Raw genomic sequence first — 19,884 nt, 5'->3', positions numbered from 1 at the left:
TCATCCCCATAGCTCAAACCCTGTCCTCAGACTGATTGCACGGCGCATCTATATTTTACTGACATACAATTCCCGTTCCTTTAAAAACAAACCCCTCGCTACTTGACCGTGATTCAGTTCCGATCATGTGACCTTGTCATGTGATGTGACCGGATGCATTTAATCCTCACCCAGCGTCCAGGTCGCCAACTCCCAGACTCGGTGGCTCGGGTAGGTCCAGAGACAGAGCGTGAGCGGGGCAGACGTAAGTACTAGTACACGGATTCCGTGTCTTCGTGTTTTCTAGACCTGTAACAACCTCCGTTTCTCCCATAGTCCTTGTGACACTCACGTAATGTCAGCGCGAGCTTACGGTTCCCCCGCTAACGTCAGGCTGTCTACCCCGGGTGAAATAACGGTGTTTTGATTGACTCCCCACCCTTAATCGTAACTCTGCAATTACTGGGTCCAATAGCAAGGAACACCAAGGTAGTTACGTATAATTGGGGCATCACTGACATACACTAGACCCTTGAAACACGAGTTGACAGCCTTCATTTCACATGAGACTTTGTATTTATATTCATTTCACGTCCCTCTGGATTATAGCCTGACCGTGGGGTTAATTAGTCAGTGAATGTCTAGATCTTGACTGTATTCCGGTTCCTTCACCAGTGGAAGGTGTATCCCAGTATGCACTCTTATTACTTCAAACTGTAATAAATTAAACCACGAATGTCTGTAGATCAGTAAACTGTTTTATTTCACAGTTTTCAATTGATTTTGTTGCTTCCAAAATTATTCATAAATTTCATAATTCAGGTTTGTTAAGAACCTCTTCTTGTGAATAAATTCCAATATTGTAAACATGATTCCATGTAGTAAATGTGAATATTTGGGTTACAGGGATGAATCCCAATGCATTTCGGGGTCTCCCTTCGTCAGGGGATTCTCCCTATAAACAAAATGACCATGTATTAATAATATTCACGCTAGAATATAACGAGAGTAAAAGCTGATAGCATAACAACAGAGCCAGAGTTTTTACGTGAACAATCACCAATTGCCACGGATCTAGTACGGTGTAGACGCAAATGATATCTGATTCAGTGAACGTAAATTCCTGAAACATTCCCAGTGCTCGTTGAGTGAACTGTAAAACAACTAAAAAACATGTGAAGTGAAAGTCTACGGAGTGCCGGTAAATGGTTATTGCCGTGTGCCGTATGTGTCTTAACCACGGGTTCAGTGCGAGTCCTTTAAAAGATGTGCCAATTAATTCGAGAGCGTGTTAAAAGATTCCGGTTTAATAACTGGTTATGCCTACGTGAGTGACTCGTACGTCCATTAAACTGATTGTGATTAAAAAGAATCTTATCGTGTATTGTCTCATATGTGCCGCTGCGGTGCATACCTGTGCAAAACCCGTTTCTCGATCGTAGCGATTCCGCGTCCCGTAACCGTTGAGATCAGCTGTGTTCCTTGTGTGCCCCGGAAGTAAATATACACATGCGAGAAAAGAACATGCAAGATAAAGAAGAGAGACTCGAACCCAAACTTAGTGATACGGGTGAATGTCTACAACGTAAAGTTGTGATAACTTAATAAACAAAAAAAATTAAAGAATGTTTGTTGGATTAAAAAACAATGAATTGCGAAACACCATCATCAGGATAAAGAAGAAAGACTCGAACCCAAACTTAGCGATACGGGTGAATGTCTACAGCGTAAAGTTGTGATGACTCAATAAACAAAAAAAATTATTAAAGAATGTTTGTTGGATTAAAAAAACAATGAATTGCGAAATACCATCATCAGAAAATGCATTCCAAATCTGAAAACATTAAATGCAGTCTGTTATTCACAAATGCACACCTGCATGTTGATACGTTATTACAGATAACAATTATATTCCACCCGGTCATTCAGACCCTTCGGGTGTAGTGAATCCAATGCAAAAATCCAATACAGTTCTCTTTGCAACAGAAATTTCTTGTTGTCTCTGCCCGTTTGTACTGGCACCTGTTCCAAAATTAGAAATCGGAGTTGACTAATGTTATGTGATAATCTGTTGAAATGTGTGGCAATGACCGATTTCGGATTATTGATTCTTATGTTACTTTTATGCTCTGTCAAACGGGTTTTAATTTTTCGTTCCGTTTTTCCCACGTAGGTTAACCCACATGGGCACTTAAGTAAGTACACAACAAAACTTGAGTCGCATGTCGCTGTCACACGCAATTTGATGGGAGTTCCTTGTGTTGGATGAGTCAATGTTGTTCCTTTAATTATGTTGTTGCAGCTGCCACAATTCAAACATGGAATAGTTCCCTTGTATGTGTCTTCTCTATTTTGTTTTTTGTGTTTCAACATCTGTTGTAGATTTTTTGTGCGTTGATATGCAAATATTGGTAGTTGGTTGAAAATGCCATTAAATTCTGTTTCCGCTTGTAGCATTGGCCAATATTTTTTTATTGTGTGTTTGATTTTTTGACTTCTGGTTGAGTATTTGGAGACGAACACATTTCGGTCCTGTTGAATGTCCAAATTCTTTTTCTTGAGTAATCCTTGTCTACTTTGTTTGTTTGCTCTTTCATTAGCGTGATGTAGTACAGAATCTGGGTATGCTCTTTGTTTGAATTTTGCCATCATTGTGTTTTTATTTTCCTGATACAAGTCTTCAGTTGATGATATTCTTTTTATCCTCAATAGCTGTGAGTAAGGCAGATGTTGTTTGAGACTTAATTGGTGAAAACTTGAGAAATGTAGAAAGTTGTTTCTGTCTGTAGCTTTTGTGTACACTGTGGTTATTAGTTTTTGATCAATTATCTTAACTTCCACGTCTAGAAAAGGAATTTTTTCTTTACTCAAAGAATGTGTAAATTGGATACGGTCGTCAACCGTGTTCAGTTCTTGAATGGCGTTAACTAGTGTAGATTCTTCGCCCTTCCAAATAAGAAAAATATCATCAATGTATCTGATGAATAAAATTGCATTGTCTGTCCATTTTTTATGTGCAAGAATGTGAGTAAGTTCAAAATGATGCATAAACAAATTTGCATACGCCGGAGCGGCGCAATTTCCCATCGATGTTCCGTTCAACTGTGTAAAAAATTGATCCTTCCAGGTGAAATAGCTGTGATACAGCGTAAAATGCATCAACTCCATTAGAAAAACATTGAGGTCGCTCTCCTTATTACTTCTTACTAGGAAAAATTCCAGTGCTTCGAGTCCCAAATTATGGGGAATTGAAGTATACAATGATTGTACATCCATAGTACATAAAATGTACTCGATATCTTCCATCAACTTCATTTTATCAAGTTTTGTGAGGAAATCAGTTGTGTCTTGAACGTATGTGGTCATTTGTGTGACCATTGGTTGAAGGTGTCGGTCTATGTATTTGCCAATTGGTTCATGAATAGAATTTCGTGTACACACTATTGGTCTGAATGGAGGGTGGTGTAAGTTCTTATGAATTTTTGGTATCATGTATAGATACGGTATACTTGGATTCTGCTTAATCAAAAAATTTTTGTCCCTGTCGTTGATGGTTCCCGATCTTAAAGCCTTATCAATGATAGATACCAGAATCTGTTTGAAGGATGAGGTAGGATCCGAAAGTAATCGCATGTATACGTTGGTGTCTGAAACATGCAACTCCACGCTGTTCATGTAGAATGATGTATCCAAAATGACTAGTGCTCCTCCTTTATCAGCTTTACAGCATGTGATTGTCTGATTGTTGGCAAGGTTAGAAATGGCCATTTTCTCATTGCTAGTTAAGTTGGTACCTTTGGATGTTTTGGATCGAAATATGTCATGAAGGTCTTTGCGGACTACTGTTTCAAAAGTATCCAGAATTTTATGACTAACGGGTGCTTGGAATGTGCTGTCTGGCTTTAGATCCATTAAGGTGCCTTGATCGATCGGTGCTGAAAATGTACTGATATTTGTAAAAAAATGTTTCAATCGAAGATTCCTCATGAATCTGAATAAACTCACTTGTGCTTCAAGTTCATGGCTTTGGTACGTGGGTACATACGATAAGCCCTTTTGTAACGTCTGTGTTTGAAATTTTGACAATTCAGTGGAAGAAATGTTAATCACTAAGTTTTTTGACTCCTTGTTGATTTGGCAATTGGTGTCATATTTTGTCCGCCTGGATCTCCGAGTGGGGCCTGGCCTCTTCCTAAAAAAGAAGCGCCGGAAGTTGAAGGTGTTGTGCTTCCGTCATTAGTTGTGGTGAATCGTTTGTCTTGATTAACATTTGTATTCCTAGAAGGGTGTTCTTTAGGTTGAAAATTGGGTTGACGTCTCTGTTGTGAATCCTCAGAGGATGAGGTGTCGTCCGCGGATCTGTTATCAAATTGTCTTCGTTGTCTGCGTGTGGCATACTCCTCTGCCCAACTGTAGACTTCCCCCAACTTATAATCCACTGTATCTCTCTTGAATTTTCTTAATTTCCTCTCATTTATTTCTGCTGTGTGTTTGTCAAGTTGAATATTAATATCTTCTAGAGTTTTTTTCCAATCTTCCGTGGTCATTTTATCGCTTAGCTCCTGTTTCAATTGGCCAACTTCTTTTTCAAGATCCTCTAGTACTTTTGAGAGCTCTTCAATGATTAGTAGTATCAAGTCTAATGAACATTTATTTAAAATGCCGTACCATCGTTCAGTGAATCGTGCATTATTCTTACATAATGTAGATTTCAGTGGTATTCTTAAACCTCTTGGAATCCTTTGGACTTTGTGGTAGCGTATCAATGTGCTGGCGTGCAGTCGTTGGTTGATTTCCCTTTTGGCGGCGAATAGTAGTTGTTTAATGTTTGATTGTATTGATCCTGTGCTCGTTGCTATGCAACAAAATCAATTGAAAACTGTGAAATAAAACAGTTTACTGATCTACAGACATTCGTGGTTTAATTTATTACAGTTTGAAGTAATAAGAGTGCATACTGGGATACACCTTCCACTGGTGAAGGAACCGGAATTCAGTCTTAAGCCACATCCCTCTTGATCTGGGGAAAAGATCCCACAGCACCGATAATATAGTGAAAGGATCACACAGTAATTGAAAGTTAAACGAAGGAGTGCGACCGACACACAACTTTAATCTTTTCCATGATCAAAACGTGTCAGCACCCAGTTAAAATATGTCATACGAAGATATTGCTAATATTACCGGCAACAAAGCCGATACATTTGGTTTCAACACGGAAGATATCAACCGTATATATTCTCTCATACAGGAGCCAGAATGCATAGCAACGAGCACAGGATCAATACAATCAAACATTAAACAACTACTATTCGCCGCCAAAAGGGAAATCAACCAACGACTGCACGCCAGCACATTGATACGCTACCACAAAGTCCAAAGGATTCCAAGAGGTTTAAGAATACCACTGAAATCTACATTATGTAAGAATAATGCACGATTCACTGAACGATGGTACGGCATTTTAAATAAATGTTCATTAGACTTGATACTACTAATCATTGAAGAGCTCTCAAAAGTACTAGAGGATCTTGAAAAAGAAGTTGGCCAATTGAAACAGGAGCTAAGCGATAAAATGACCACGGAAGATTGGAAAAAAACTCTAGAAGATATTAATATTCAACTTGACAAACACACAGCAGAAATAAATGAGAGGAAATTAAGAAAATTCAAGAGAGATACAGTGGATTATAAGTTGGGGGAAGTCTACAGTTGGGCAGAGGAGTATGCCACACGCAGACAACGAAGACAATTTGATAACAGATCCACGGACGACACCTCATCCTCTGAGGATTCACAACAGAGACGTCAACCCAATTTTCAACCTAAAGAACACCCTTCTAGGAATACAAATGTTAATCAAGACAAACGATTCACCACAACTAATGACGGAAGCACAACACCTTCAACTTCCGGCGCTTCTTTTTTAGGAAGAGGCCAGGCCCCACTCGGAGATTAGGGGTGGGCGGAATTTGCGGAATTAACCTTCGCAAATTATCGCGAGAATGTTTAAAATTATCGCAAACAAGCAGAAATATCGCAAAGATGCGGAAGTTTTTTTCCGGCATGTTCGCGAGATTTTCTGCATGGTTGCGGGTCGCCAACTTACCCATGTGGTTGCTTGCGGGCGCGGCCATCTTGTTTTGAGTTGTTCTCGCGGTGCATGATCGCGAGAAGAAAGACGTGATCGCGCGACGCATGACGTCACTGCGGGCGCGAACTGTCGCGAGACAGCGCAAATGGCTAAAAACAATACAACATCTCATGGAGAACGCGACCGGATCAAGAAAACTTGTCGGCGAACGCAGGGATTCAGGTAAGGCGATCGCGCGCGCGCGAGAATGTATCATTTTACAGCGCGAGCAAGAAACAAATTATCGCCAAGCTGCGGAAACCGGAATTTTTGACATTTTCGCGCTCTCTGCGGAACGCAAAAATGTCAAATTATCGCAATTTCCGCGAACGGAACGAAATTTTTGCCCAGGCCTATCGGAGATCCAGGCGGACAAAATATGACACCAATTGCCAAATCAACAAGGAGTCAAAAAACTTAGTGATTAACATTTCTTCCACTGAATTGTCAAAATTTCAAACACAGACGTTACAAAAGGGCTTATCGTATGTACCCACGTACCAAAGCCATGAACTTGAAGCACAAGTGAGTTTATTCAGATTCATGAGGAATCTTCGATTGAAACATTTTTTTACAAATATCAGTACATTTTCAGCACCGATCGATCAAGGCACCTTAATGGATCTAAAGCCAGACAGCACATTCCAAGCACCCGTTAGTCATAAAATTCTGGATACTTTTGAAACAGTAGTCCGCAAAGACCTTCATGACATATTTCGATCCAAAACATCCAAAGGTACCAACTTAACTAGCAATGAGAAAATGGCCATTTCTAACCTTGCCAACAATCAGACAATCACATGCTGTAAAGCTGATAAAGGAGGAGCACTAGTCATTTTGGATACATCATTCTACATGAACAGCGTGGAGTTGCATGTTTCAGACACCAACGTATACATGCGATTACTTTCGGATCCTACCTCATCCTTCAAACAGATTCTGGTATCTATCATTGATAAGGCTTTAAGATCGGGAACCATCAACGACAGGGACAAAAATTTTTTGATTAAGCAGAATCCAAGTATACCGTATCTATACATGATACCAAAAATTCATAAGAACTTACACCACCCTCCATTCAGACCAATAGTGTGTACACGAAATTCTATTCATGAACCAATTGGCAAATACATAGACCGACACCTTCAACCAATGGTCACACAAATGACCACATACGTTCAAGACACAACTGATTTCCTCACAAAACTTGATAAAATGAAGTTGATGGAAGATATCGAGTACATTTTATGTACTATGGATGTACAATCATTGTATACTTCAATTCCCCATAATTTGGGACTCGAAGCACTGGAATTTTTCCTAGTAAGAAGTAATAAGGAGAGCGACCTCAATGTTTTTCTAATGGAGTTGATGCATTTTACGCTGTATCACAGCTATTTCACCTGGAAGGATCAATTTTTTACACAGTTGAACGGAACATCGATGGGAAATTGCGCCGCTCCGGCGTATGCAAATTTGTTTATGCATCATTTTGAACTTACTCACATTCTTGCACATAAAAAATGGACAGACAATGCAATTTTATTCATCAGATACATTGATGATATTTTTCTTATTTGGAAGGGCGAAGAATCTACACTAGTTAACGCCATTCAAGAACTGAACACGGTTGACGACCGTATCCAATTTACACATTCTTTGAGTAAAGAAAAAATTCCTTTTCTAGACGTGGAAGTTAAGATAATTGATCAAAAACTAATAACCACAGTGTACACAAAAGCTACAGACAGAAACAACTTTCTACATTTCTCAAGTTTTCACCAATTAAGTCTCAAACAACATCTGCCTTACTCACAGCTATTGAGGATAAAAAGAATATCATCAACTGAAGACTTGTATCAGGAAAATAAAAACACAATGATGGCAAAATTCAAACAAAGAGCATACCCAGATTCTGTACTACATCACGCTAATGAAAGAGCAAACAAACAAAGTAGACAAGGATTACTCAAGAAAAAGAATTTGGACATTCAACAGGACCGAAATGTGTTCGTCTCCAAATACTCAACCAGAAGTCAAAAAATCAAACACACAATAAAAAAATATTGGCCAATGCTACAAGCGGAAACAGAATTTAATGGCATTTTCAACCAACTACCAATATTTGCATATCAACGCACAAAAAATCTACAACAGATGTTGAAACACAAAAAACAAAATAGAGAAGACACATACAAGGGAACTATTCCATGTTTGAATTGTGGCAGCTGCAACAACATAATTAAAGGAACAACATTGACTCATCCAACACAAGGAACTCCCATCAAATTGCGTGTGACAGCGACATGCGACTCAAGTTTTGTTGTGTACTTACTTAAGTGCCCATGTGGGTTAACCTACGTGGGAAAAACGGAACGAAAAATTAAAACCCGTTTGACAGAGCATAAAAGTAACATAAGAATCAATAATCCGAAATCGGTCATTGCCACACATTTCAACAGATTATCACATAACATTAGTCAACTCCGATTTCTAATTTTGGAACAGGTGCCAGTACAAACGGGCAGAGACAACAAGAAATTTCTGATGCAAAGAGAACTGTATTGGATTTTTGCATTGGATTCACTACACCCGAAGGGTCTGAATGACCGGGTGGAATATAATTGTTATCTGTAATAACGTATCAACATGCAGGTGTGCATTTGTGAATAACAGACTGCATTTAATGTTTTCAGATTTGGAATGCATTTTCTGATGATGGTATTTCGCAATTCATTGTTTTTTTAATCCAACAAACATTCTTTAATAATTTTTTTTGTTTATTGAGTCATCACAACTTTACGCTGTAGACATTCACCCGTATCGCTAAGTTTGGGTTCGAGTCTTTCTTCTTTATACTGATGATGGTGTTTCGCAATTCATTGTTTTTTAATCCAACAAACATTCTTTAATTTTTTTTTGTTTATTAAGTTATCACAACTTTACGTTGTAGACATTCACCCGTATCACTAAGTTTGGGTTCGAGTCTTTCTTCTTTATCTTGCATGTTCTTTTCTCGCATGTGTATATTTACTTCCGGGGCACACAAGGAACACAGCTGATCTCAACGGTTACGGGACGCGGAATCGCTACGATCGAGAAACGGGTTTTGCACAGGTATGCACCGCAGCGGCACATATGAGACAATACACAATAAGATTCTTTTTAATCACAATCAGTTTAATGGACGTACGAGTCACTCACGTAGGCATAACCAGTTATTAAACCGGAATCTTTTAACACGCTCTCGAATTAATTGGCACATCTTTTAAAGGACTCGCACTGAACCCGTGGTTAAGACACATACGGCACACGGCAATAACCATTTACCGGCACTCCGTAGACTTTCACTTCACATGTTTTTTAGTTGTTTTACAGTTCACTCAACGAGCACTGGGAATGTTTCAGGAATTTACGTTCACTGAATCAGATATCATTTGCGTCTACACCGTACTAGATCCGTGGCAATTGGTGATTGTTCACGTAAAAACTCTGGCTCTGTTGTTATGCTATCAGCTTTTACTCTCGTTATATTCTAGCGTGAATATTATTAATACATGGTCATTTTGTTTATAGGGAGAATCCCCTGACGAAGGGAGACCCCGAAATGCATTGGGATTCATCCCTGTAACCCAAATATTCACATTTACTACATGGAATCATGTTTACAATATTGGAATTTATTCACAAGAAGAGGTTCTTAACAAACCTGAATTATGAAATTTATGAATAATTTTGGAAGCAACAAAATCAATTGAAAACTGTGAAATAAAACAGTTTACTGATCTACAGACATTCGTGGTTTAATTTATTACAGTTTGAAGTAATAAGAGTGCATACTGGGATACACCTTCCACTGGTGAAGGAACCGGAATTCAGTCTTAAGCCACATCCCTCTTGATCTGGGGAAAAGATCCCACAGCACCGATAATATAGTGAAAGGATCACACAGTAATTGAAAGTTAAACGAAGGAGTGCGACCGACACACAACTTAGATCTTGACTGTGCCATATGTCCCCAAATGTATCAACTGTGATTACTACATTATTTAAGTTCGTTATCACCTTTTAGTTTAGACCTACTTTTAGAGGTCCTTCGCCTCACGCTGAGTCCACCAAGCACTGTTGTGGTCCGCAGTCCTACTGAATAGGGTGAGTTCAATGCTGTTTTCTGCCGCTTTTATTGTTTTTAAATGTTCCACATAGGTGTATAGTCACTATAGTTCACCTTGATGGTACACCACCTTTTAGGAGCAGCTTTCTGACGCTCAAGCACCAGCAGTCACCACTGTTGCGTTTTAACTATGATGGAGATGAATCACCTTGCAAGCCTTTTTGTTTGATATGTATTTCCTGATACCTGTGGCTATATGTCTCAACAATGATCAACTTAATCTACCGTTCTTTTCTACAGGTAGCACCAGACCTTGACAGGTATTTTAGAAATAAATTTTTGTTCACATGATTCATTGTGACTAGGAGACCAATATCTTAGATAGTCCCCTCTTACCATTGTAGATAGTTTGATAGGTCCTGACGAATCTCGAGCGCACGAGCTCAGTGCGAGAAACATGTTGACCACCAATCTCATGCACTCTAATTAGAGACATTACACTCTACCGAGTGCTACATACACTTTTTAATCAGGGAAGGAGACCTTTAGAATAAATTGATTTTCCATACTGGTACTTTCGACCCTGTTTTAACTCACTTTTTGTATCTACAATAATCAGGCCCACACACCCGCACTTCACCAGACGGCTGTTGGATTAAAAGAACTCCGATAAGTGCCCCTTTTAGGGAGCCCGTTAGGCATTGCACCGCCGGCCCGACGAGGAGCAGCCCAGATGATGAAGCATGACACCTGAAAGGGTGTGTGAGGGCATTAATATCCAACAAAAGGATTACCCACTTTACACATAATGCACATGTAGTCCTTACAGGCTCTCTTATCGATTCACCTCCACTCCTCTGGTAACCTTCTTCTTGAGAGTCTCATTGTCGGGGCACTTTACCAGTCTGGACCTCCCACTCACTTTTTGTGAGCGGAAAACGCCCCTCTGATCCCTCTTATTTGATACCTATGTTCTGCACGGCTTAAACCCCCGTGGGATTCTCTTATTGGTGGGTGAGATTTGTTCTATCCCCCGACTTATCTAATCTCTTCCCTCTCCCTCCTGGGAGAGCACTACGGTTACTTAATTTGTAACGGTTTTTACATCCCATCCTCCTATCCAACCCTTCCATCCATGGAGGGACAGGGTTTGAGCTATGGGGATGATCAAGCAGCAGAAATTCTCCGAACCCCGTCCATTCTGGGTCTCGACCACGAATTGGCCACTGGCAGCCAATCAGCTGAGTGGCAATCACTCTCGGATATGAAAAGAGAATGGGTACGCATCACACTACATGGTGCCCTTATGACAGAGTACTTCAGGGCCAACATCTCTCCTAATGGCCTCTTAGTGAAGAATTTTCCCAGAATCTTCTGGGAGGATGGGCAATTTAAAGTCGAATGGTCTCAGATATCGTGGAAGTGTACCAGGGACCTGCTCATTCTGATAGTGAACACTGCGAAGAGATTGGCAGACGAGTTACTTACACGCATTCAGACGATGGAAAGTAATCTCAAACAAAACAATCCTGGCTCCCAGTATAAATTGAAATTAACTGAGATCAACAATGAGATAGCCGAACATAGAGAATACTTGATGAAACAGAAAGTTACAAAGCTCCAAAAAGACATCAAACGCTTTGATAAGGAAAAAGTCTACCCCTACCTTAAAGCAGATTATGTCCCGCCCAATACCAACTACTCATCAGACATTGATTCGGATTCCTCAAGGAGAGGATCCTCTACCAACAGTGACTCTAGCACTGAGAATATGAGACCTAATCAGGCTAGAGGGAAGAAAGGTAGACGTGGATATAATTACTTTCCACCTACACCCTATCAGGGACCAGCTTTCTGGCAATACCCTATGTACTCACAGGGCCCCCCTCAATTTGGCCCTCAAGGTTTACCTCAATTTGCACCTCAGGGCATGATCCAGCCCTCACCTTTTTTAGGCAGAGGTTGGGGCAGAGGGCGAGGGCGAAGAAGAGGGGCCCCACAAGAGAAAAGAGTACAATGGGAAGAACCACCACAACGGGGAGTGGAAACCAGGAGTCACACCAGGAAACAAACTTAGTTGTCAATTTGTCATCCAGACAATTGACAGCCACAGAGGACACCGTCCTCCAGAAAGGACTAGGATTTGTCCCCACCCCCAGGGTAGGCCTTTTCAACCAAACTTGCGAATTACATCAATTCTTCCGCAAGATCCGGTTGAGATTTTTCTTTGAGGGCAAAGACTACATACCGGACAATGATTCAGGTTTACGTAACCCCTCCACCTTTACTCCCCACGCAGGGATGATACCAAATGAAGTACTTACATATGAGCAGGCAGTACTTAAGGATATTAAAACCATTCCTACACATAAGCAATTCAACAACCTCAGCAGAGCAGAGAGGCTTGCTATTACAACGTTGGCCGACGACCCGTCCATTACCATCAAACAGGCCGACAAAGGTGGGGCCACTGTTATAATGGCAACCACTGATTATGACAACGAGTGTTTGCGTCAATTGGGTAATAGGAAGTACTACACACCGATTCCGAACAACCCCACTCAACGTCTAAAAACAACTATTACTGGTCTGGTTGACTCAGCAGAGAGCAACGGTTGGTTAAGTGAGAAGGAGGCTTCCTTCTTAATCCAAAAAGAACCGAGGACCCCCTATTTCTATGTTCTACCAAAGATTCACAAGGGGGTCACACCAGTACCTGGACGCCCCATAGTATCGGGCATTAACTCAATTCTTGAACCCTTATCGCAGTTTTGCGATCATTTTCTGCAACCCCTAGTAAAACGTACACCGTCATACATACAAGACACGACGGACGTTTTACGCCTACTGGACCAAACAGAGGATACCCATAACATCAACTTCCTCATCACTCTAGACGTTGAAGCCCTATATACTAACATTCCACAAAGGGCAACTCTTGAAGTGATTGAGGAAGTACTTGGAGGTGAACCTTGGGAATCGCCAACTCCAGTGTCCTTCATCATTGAATGTGCCACCTTAGCCCTGACAGAAAACTTTTTCGAGTTTAAAGGCCAATTATACCACCAGACTCAAGGTACTTCCATGGGAAGTACCTTTGCTCCGAGTCTAGCCTGTTTATACATGGCCTGGTTTGAGGGGTTACATATTTTCTGTGATACGAATCCATACCGTCACAACATTCTACTATGGAGACGATTCATAGATGATATTTTGATTTTTTGGTCAGGAGATTCTAGGAGCTACGAAGCATTCTATACATGGCTCAACCTTTTGAATCCCCACCTTAACTTCACTATCACAGCGTCCCCCTCACAGATCGCATTCCTCGATTTAACCATCATGTTGACCGAGGGTATTCTTTCTACGACTCTCTACAAGAAAAGCACTGATCGCAATAGCCTGCTGCATTTTACCAGTCACCACCCGAGAGCACTCAAGGAGAATTTTCCTTTTGGGCAGTTTCTTAGATTGAGGAGAAACTGTAGCACTATTGATACTTTCAAAAGTGAAGCAGAAATCCTTTCCCATAAATTAAGAGAAAGACAATACCCGCTGAAAAGTATCACTGAGTCCAAAAAACGGGCGAGAAATAACAACAGAGAAGCCCTTTTGGAACCCAGAGAGAACACCGCTGCTGTTTCTGACATCCTTACCTGTGTCACAACTTTCTCACCCAACACCAACCAAGTAGTTAAGGTTCTAAAGAAACACTGGAATATCCTTAATACTGGACAAATGAACCTTGAACCACCTAGGTTTGCATACAGACGCACCAAAAATATTAAAGACTTGGTGATACAAACCAGACCTAGACCCCAAATCAAACCCACACAGAGCACACTTTGGCAATTACCTGCAGTAAAAGGACATTTTCCGTGTGGTATGTGTACTGCCTGTACGTTCACATCCGTACATAAAACCGTCACCCTCAATACTACTTTTACCTGGGAATTGAGGTCACATACTAACTGCAACACCAATAATTGCATATATCTCCTTACATGTCCCTGCAATCTGTACTACATAGGGATGACGACAAGACCAATAAAATTGCGAATCTCCGAACATCGCAGCAATTTTCGGTGCCATAAACAGAACACCAAGATCAGTCCCCATTTTCTAGAGAAACAACATTCCCCAGACTCTGTTAAATGGCTGATTCTAGAAGCCAACCCTCAATTGTCCCAACACAGTCTTTTTAAGAAGGAACAGAGATGGATACACCGTCTGTCCTCTAATGTCATTGGGCTTAATGATGATATTCCCTGGGGAGCCCTCAAGCTCTAGCGTGGCATGTTCTTGGCAGCTAGATCACTCTTTTGTCATGATATTCATCTCTGCTTAAGACTAAATTATACTTGCTGAAACGATTTTGCTTTTCAATATTTGGCAAGGTTCATGTTACCAACCACAACCCGTTGTTACATCCTACTGAGGTTGTCCTTGCATCCTGCCTCCACTCTACGTTCAATTGAGACAATGCAGATAACTTTATTCAACACCACGCTTCCCAATCCAAGATGGCCGACAATGTTGTCTTTCTTTCCTTATAAGGATAGAAATTAATTCACATTTACAGATTTTTTGACACTCTCAGACTGATTGCACGGCGCATCTATATTTTACTGACATACAATTCCCGTTCCTTTAAAAACAAACCCCTCGCTACTTGACCGTGATTCAGTTCCGATCATGTGACCTTGTCACGTGATGTGACCGGATGCATTTAATCCTCACCCAGCGTCCAGGTCGCCACCTCCCAGACTCGGTGGCTCGGGTAGGTCCAGAGACAGAGCGTGAGCGGGGCAGACGTAAGTACTAGTACACGGATTCCGTGTCTTCGTGTTTTCTAGACCTGTAACAACCTCCGTTTCTCCCATAGTCCTTGTGACACTCACGTAATGTCAGCGCGAGCTTACGGTTCCCCCGCTAACGTCAGGCTGTCTACCCCGGGTGAAATAACGGTGTTTTGATTGACTCCCCACCCTTAATCGTAACTCTGCAATTACTGGGTCCAATAGCAAGGAACACCAAGGTAGTTACGTATAATTGGGGCATCACTGACATACACTAGACCCTTGAAACACGAGTTGACAGCCTTCATTTCACATGAGACTTTGTATTTATATTCATTTCACGTCCCTCGGGATTATAGCCTGACCGTGGGGTTAATTAGTCAGTGAATGTCTAGATCTTGACTGTGCCATATGTCCCCAAATGTATAAACTGTGATTACTACATTATTTAAGTTCGTTATCACCTTTTAGTTTAGACCTACTTTTAGAGGTCCTTCGCCTCACGCTGAGTCCACCAAGCACTGTTGTGGTCCGCAGTCCTACTGAATAGGGTGAGTCCAATGCTGTTTTCTGCTGTTTTCTGCCGCTTTTATTGTTTTTAAATGTTCCACATAGGTGTATAGTCACTATAGTTCACCTTGATGGTACACCACCTTTTAGGAGCAGCTTTCTGACGCTCAAGCACCAGCAGTCACCACTGTTGCGTTTTAACTATGATGGAGATGAATCACCTTGCAAGCCTTTTTGTTTGATATGTATTTCCTGATACCTGTGGCTATATGTCTCAACAATGATCAACTTAATCTACCGTTCTTTTCTACAGGTAGCACCAGACCTTGACAGGTATTTTAGAAATACATTTTTGTTCACATGATTCATTGTGACTAGGAGACCAATATCTTAGATAGTCCCCTCTTACCATTGTAGATAGTTTGATAGGTCCTGACGAATCGCGAGCGCACGAGCTCAGTGCGAGAAACATGTTGACCACCAATCTCATGCACTCTAATTAGAGACATTACACTCTACCGAGTGCTACATACACTTTTTAATCAGGGAAGGAGACCTTTAGAATAAATTGATTTTCCATACTGGTACTTTCGACCCTGTTTTAACTCACTTTTTGTATCTACAATAATCAGGCCCACACACCCGCACTTCACCAGACGGCTGTTGGATTAAAAGAACTCCGATAAAGTGCCCCTTTTAGGGAGCCCGTTAGGCATTGCACCGCCGGCCCGACGAGGAGCAGCCCAGATGATGAAGCATGACACCTGAAAGGGTGTGTGAGGGCATTAATATCCAACAAAAGGATTACCCACTTTACACATAATGCACATGTAGTCCTTACAGGCTCTCTTATCGATTCACCTCCACTCCTCTCTTTTCTCTGAGGAACTACTGGTAACCTTCTTCTTGAGAGTCTCATTGTCGGGGCACTTTACCAGTCTGGACCTCCCACTCACTTTTTGTGAGCGGAAAACGCCCCTCTGATCCCTCTTATTTGATACCTTTTTTGTAAAGTGTCTTAACACCTTCTGGTGCAAAAGCTTTCTTATACAATATTGCATATATGAGTTAATAACTCTCTGTTTCAGTGTCTTTATGCACTAAATTTTCCCTCTCCATGTCTCTTCTTCATTGCAAGGACCCCCCCGTTCTTGGGGTAACAGTGTGCTTAAGTAGCATCAATAATTCATTCACTCATTCTTGTCACCATCTGTGCTTTTCTCTGTATGTCTCCCTGTCTTCATTTACCCTTGTCTCAATTTCTTCCTGCCCTTGTATCTCACCCAATTCCTATGTATGTTTATCACCATTTCTACTTCCTGAAAAAATGGAAATAAAACCAAACTTAATTTTGAAAATATAATTTATTATAAGAAATATCTTGCACACAAATATATGACATTCTGTAACAACAAAACATTTGAGAGTTCAAAAATTGTTTTAGAGACCTGCATAACGTATAAGATGTCACATGGAAAATATTTATGTTGAGATTTGAGAAAATATTTTAGGAACTATTGTTGACCACCTGCCAGCCACTGGCCTAACCAGATGAGAACTGACTTTCCAATCTGCACAATGTCAAATCGGCCCTCTCCACTATCTTGTACATCACTCTGTTGCCTCCCAGGTAGACTTGTGCAATATAAATCTGTTAGAAGGTGGTTATGACACTGTGGGCCGCCCGGATTTTTCGTTTTTTGAGCACCTAATTGTTGAGCTTTTACTGTGGGGGAGCCTCATAAGTTGGGACTCACCCACAGTGAACTCAGGATGTAAGAGACTGCATGGGGATGCTACTGGTGTCCCCCTGGCTTGACCAGGCCACTGCACAGCAGCTGGAGTAAGGGACACCGGGCTGGTTACATGCAGACACATGTGTACATGCGTGTGCACACGTGTACGGGCTACGCAGGGGAGATTCCTAGCGTGCGCAATCCAGGAGCAGCTACAAAGTGAATGGTGTGGCAGGACTTATGCAGTATTGGGTGGTGACATAGAATAGGCTTTATACACTGGAAAGAAACATGCCAGGGAAAGTCAGTGTGTCTTACTGTTTTTCCACTTCATTATTCCCCTATGGGAATGTGGAACCCATTGGGCTAGATTAACTTTCATTAGGCCTACATATTCCAGACACGCGCTTAAGTCCACTGTAGCGGATGTGAAAAGAAGTATTCTGCAGAGTCCAAAGTCATATTTGTACTGCTTTTGGGTCATCCAGAACTGTCATATTTCTCTGAGCCAGCCATGACCAGACCCAGGCTGAGGGCTGACCTCAGCTGGATGGATTGATAACCTTTCTTCCACAAGCAAGGGCCTCCTCTCCATGAAGAGATGATGGGTGGGGCTACAGGCTCATCCATCACTAGGTGCCAGGCACCAGGCTGCACCAAGGAGGGAAGGCAGTGAGGGGGGAAGGAGTTGGGTTTCAGAGGCCATGTGGCCAGAGACACTGGACAACGCCATTTTGAACAAACCCAGAGGCTGGACAAGAAGGAGGGAGCAGGGGCAGGGAAGTGAAGTGATGTGTCGCTGTTTGATAGGACCAACAGAGACTTCCTGCCAGCCCCCTACTCAACTTTTAAAAAGTGCTTGCACAGGAAGAGAAGGTCTCTCTGGGGTGTGGTCTGCTGAGGCTGAAGGTGCTGGAGCCTGGCGCAATGGGCAGTTGAAAGGAGAGACCCCCTGACTGCCCCCAGGACCCTATCAGCACCAGAAGAAGAGCCCAGGACCGGTGCGCGGAAGCAGTGGCCTCTGCGTAGGGAGAAGAGAGGCCAAGGAGGAGAATCAGGCGAAAAGCTGGCGCAGGGAGCCAGTGAAGAGCACTCCCTGCTGAATGGCCCCCCTCACAAGCCCGAGGGCCAAGGAGAGTGTTTCCAGTGGCTGGGACTGGCCGAGAGGAGCAAGAAGACACAAAAATGGGGCAGATCGGACCCCCGGGGGCTGAGATATGGCCCCCAGAAGGTAGGAGACCTTTGACCCCACCTGGGACCAACGACGTAGCGCGTGGGGCTCCGCCGCCGGTCGCAATCATACCTCCGGGGTGGGTAAGGTCCCAGGGGCTGCCCCCGGAAGATGTGAAGGTGGGGGAGCGCCGTCGTGCCCCCCCTGCGAAGATGTGCCCATCCCAAGGCCCCGAAGCAAAGTGGGGGAGTGCCGTCGCGCTCCCCGTGAAGTTGCCCCAAGCGGGGTGCCAGGAGTCCACCCTGGCGCCCGCCGAAACCGCGAGGAGGAGGGAGGGGCCCAGGATCCCATCCCCGGGCCCCGAAGTAAAGCCGGGGAGCACCGTTCCGCTCCCCGTGAAGTGGATCCCCCCAGCGGGGTGCCAGGAGCCCACCCTGGCCCCCGCAAGCGTGGGTTGGAGGGGAGCGCCGTCGCACCCCCGGAGATGTTCGGGGGCCCGGGATCCCATCACCGGGCCCCAAGTGCTGGCAGGCGAGTGGGGTAGTGCTGTTGCACTCCCCCGAGAAGCCCGGCGAAGCCTGTCCCGTCTGCCCGTCGGAGCGGGCAGACCAGAATGGATTGCCGGCTCCCACGGCAGCACGCATGGGTGCTGGCCGAGCGGGGAGCCGGTGGGGGCAGCCGGGGGTGGGCTCCTCGGGCTGCCCTCCAACAATTGGCCATGCGGGGGTCCCGGGTGGGACCGTAGCCCCCGAGGAAGACCACCAGCGGTGCGAGGGGCCCGGGTGGGACAGGGCCCCAGAAAATCGAAGGAGTGGCCAGGGGTGGGCTCCCCGAGCTGCATACAGTCACCTGGGGTCCGGTGGGACCGGGCCCCCCACCGATGCCTGAAGATGCGAAGAAGCCACCATCAGTTCAGCGCGGCTCACCGCGGCACAGCGGGAGAGCCGCTCATCAAATATGCATAAAACGGGGCCTGAAGCACCCCATAATGCCTGGCAAGACATTGGGAAAGGATCGTTTTGGTGCTTGGTAGCCCCCCCAGAGGAGAGGGGTCACCCTCAATGGAGAAAAGGTGCTGGGAGGCGCTGCTGGAGAAGCGTAGTCTCCCCCCCAGCATGAAGAGACAAGCCACCCTAGGTGTCCTGGGGATTCGAAAGGAATAACCTCTCCAGGGCTCAGCCAGCATTTAATACCTTCTGGGCTGGGACTATGTGTTCTTCAGCTGAGGGTGTTTTGATAATTGCATCAAGGAGTGAAGGGCTGAGGTGCGGATGTCTGGAGAACGGCATCCCCTGGAGATGAAGAGGTGTAATTGCACTGACATGCATTTACTAATGGATATTTTTTTTAGAGGGACTGAAGTTCACCTGTTCAATGTGAAGTACTGGTGTAAGGTGATGTCATAAGCAAAGTGGGGTTATGTGGCCAGACTTTCCTGCTAG

This window comes from Triturus cristatus, chromosome 8 (genome assembly GCF_964204655.1).
Source record: "Triturus cristatus chromosome 8, aTriCri1.1, whole genome shotgun sequence".
NCBI classification, from domain to species: Eukaryota; Metazoa; Chordata; class Amphibia; order Caudata; family Salamandridae; genus Triturus; species Triturus cristatus.
The sequence above is the reverse complement of the archived record's forward strand: the minus strand, read 5'-3'. Positions refer to the sequence as shown.